Here is a 2,555-nt window from a genome sequence, read left to right on the forward strand (position 1 = left end):
CATTTATGGTTTGATTTCTTTGTATGTATGGATCACTTGGGTTGTTACCGACATCTGGTGAAAATTTCATGTCATTAGCCCCTCTAGTAATATATTTACTGAGAAAAATGGTCACATGTTCAATACTTATTTTACCCGCTGTATATCATGGCCACGTTATTCATCTTGTGGCCAAATGTTATTTAATTCATGGCCACAGATTATTTATCTTGGTTTGTACTTGTATCTGTTTTTTTATGGTGGCTTGAGATGACTTTTGCTGTAAAATAAACTGTACTGAATTTTACTTTACACAGTCAGTCAGCCAATCAGGGCAGCACGCGTAGCGTTTTGGTCCGAAGCCATCACACAAACACCTCCCCTCTGATTCGCTCTGACTTCTGTTTCTGCTCACATTTGGTTTCATGTTAAAATGACCCTAAAACAGTATTCTTCTGTTTGCACAATAATCTTTTTATATGCGTGTAGTAGCTCGACTTGCACACACACACACACACACACACACACACACACACACACGAGTGCTCACACAGAGTCGTACAGAGCCACAAACAATCGATTTGTTCCACACGTACACCACCGCTGCGCCACACTTGTCACTTGGGAATAACAGAACAGGAGTGCATATCTCACTGCTGCTGTCACTGAACTGTCTGTCTGCTCAACTCATCTGCAGCAGCCTCACCGTGTCACTGCAGTAAACAGGCTTTGTTTTGTTTTTTGTTTTTTTTCTTGGAAACCTAATCAAGACACTCATTTAATTAAACGCCTAGCTTTCCTTGAAGGAGTGCATATCATTTACAGCCTGAGTTTGAGTCTAAAACCATGCTATGATGAGAAATGACAGTTAAAATTGCTTTGATCAAACCCTGTTAAGGAGGTTATGAGCGTTCTCATGTGATGATGTGAGATGTTTCAGGGTGTGTGAGCTGTTATCTGTAAAACTAACTGATAGCCATTCTTGTCTCCGCTAATGTCGATTAACTATGGCGGTCATCTTGAATTGTGTCAACTCCAAAAGTTAGTCAGTTGCAGCTGTACAGTACATCTAAAGCTTTCTGAGAGTCTCACTAGAATCTGTCAAGGAGTTCATGAGATATTTTGCTGACAGACGGAATTGTGTATTTGTTTTGGTGTYACAGCTCATGTTCTGGGCTTGTGAGTCAATAATGAGAAACCTAAAAATAGGCAGACAGAAAAATAAGAATGCAAGCAAATGCATCTGGTGTTTCCGAAATGTAATTCCTAAAAGTGAGCAGATGCTTGGATTTCAACACAACCTGTGATGCTTTTTTATTTTATTTTTTCCCCTCATCTTCCCTTGTGTGGTTTTTAGTTTTTCTGTTGTTAAAGGTAGCACAGCTGTGTTTGCTGCATGACCAGTTTCACCTGTTCCCCCATGTTTGCCTTGTGTGTCTTCTTGAATGGGTGTTTCTTAACTGCCCCCTTCCCTGAATGTACAGCACCTTGTGAATTTATTTCTGTGAAAGTCGCTATATAAATAAAACTTTACTTACTTACTATACTCCAATAAAAATTCCATATTAAATTCCTAATAAATATTGTTTTTAGTAACCTCTGAGTCAGCAGCTCTAGGTTGTGTGTTTTAAGGGATCCTGGCTTTCATTAATAAACACTGTAAATACAAGAATTAATCAGAAAAATGGACTTTGAGCGAACAGTCAGATGTTGCCACAATAAAACAGAGAGTTCTGGGGCAGAAATCACTTCTGAAGGAAGGTGCTGAAATCCAGGTCGCCCTGCTGCAGTGGAAAAATGCAAACAAGCTCCACAGACACTGCTGCCTCCTCTGGGCCACAGCTTATGTAAAATGAAGGAAAGGAGCTTAAACAATTTCTGAGTCAATATGTTAATTTTACGGAGATAAAGATGGGATCTTTTACTTTGAAAATTACAACACAAAATGTTTAAGATGACACACTTTTTGTCAAGTCAGGCTAAAGGTGCCGATGGTCTTTTGTGAGCAATAAGGATAGTCAGGGCACCAAGGATAGATTGTTGGGCCGATGTTCCTCTTTTGCATGCGAACAACCAGTTTTGATTGTCATCGTTAACTTGTTTGTCCACCATGTGGAAGTATTTCTTATAAAGCTGAGGAATTGTTCAGTATAGAAGAACCTACAGGATTTTACACTCAAAAAGTGAGCTAAGTAATAAAAATGTGTTAGTGACATTTTTTAACATTTTATTTTACACCTGGCGCCCCATAACTCTGGGTGAGACATCCTGATGAGTTACATGTTAACCTTCATGAATTGCTTTTAATCTGACTGCTGTTCTGAGGCCAGTTTGCCAAATGAGAACCAACAGGGGATGACAATACTGACAATATTCTAACCTCTTCACTACACTTGGTTCTGCCGAGGAGGAATACAAATGTTGTTAAGAATTTGAAAAGTTTGCAATTCAATTCAACACAAAACATACAGCAGGTAAAATAAGTATTGAACACATCACCATTTTTCTCAGTAAATATATTACTAAAGGTTCTAATGACATGAAATTTTCAACAGATGTCGGTAACAACCCAAGTG

The sequence above is a fragment of the Austrofundulus limnaeus genome, unplaced genomic scaffold (genome assembly GCF_001266775.1).
Source record: "Austrofundulus limnaeus strain Quisiro unplaced genomic scaffold, Austrofundulus_limnaeus-1.0 Scaffold63, whole genome shotgun sequence".
Classification (NCBI taxonomy): domain Eukaryota; kingdom Metazoa; phylum Chordata; class Actinopteri; order Cyprinodontiformes; family Rivulidae; genus Austrofundulus; species Austrofundulus limnaeus.